This window comes from Oxyura jamaicensis, chromosome 8, assembly GCF_011077185.1.
Source record: "Oxyura jamaicensis isolate SHBP4307 breed ruddy duck chromosome 8, BPBGC_Ojam_1.0, whole genome shotgun sequence".
Lineage (NCBI taxonomy): Eukaryota > Metazoa > Chordata > Aves > Anseriformes > Anatidae > Oxyura > Oxyura jamaicensis.
In genome coordinates, this window is record NC_048900.1 from 23,679,363 (window position 1) to 23,679,944 (window position 582).

Here is a 582-nt window from a genome sequence, read left to right on the forward strand (position 1 = left end):
AATTTCGGCGGCGAAGAAGAGACGCTCCCGCGGCGCCCCGGGACCGGCGGGCGCTGCTTGGCTGGAGGGGCGGCGGCGCACACCGCGCCGGGGAGGCCAAGCTCGGGCTCCGCAAGAAAGTTTCGCGCAGCCGCCCCGGCCCGCCCGCGCCTCCCGCTGCCGCCGCGGCCGGGACGGGGACGGGGCCGCCGCCAGGGGGCCATCGCGCCCCAGCGCAGCGGCGGCTGGGAGCGGGTTGAGGGCGGCGACCTGCCCTCCGCCGCCCGCCCGCAGGCCCGGGGTCGCAGCGGCACCTGCGTGGAGCTGAGCTCACCTCAACGCCCGAGGGCGACACGCTGCCGCCTCGCAAAATGTCCCCAGAGCCCTCAAACGGGGGGGGCGGCTCCTGAGGGATGCCCCCAGGCGCCCACCCGCCGCCAGCCGCTGTGGCCCTGCTCGGCACAGAGGGGTTGGGGTGCCTGCTCCTCACGGCCGCTGCCGTCCCCAGGGATCTCTCGCAGCAGGGACAGCAAAGTCTGGATGAGGGTCGTGGTGGAGGGCAGGTCAAGAACGTGGGCAGCACACGGAGCTGGCCTCAGCCAT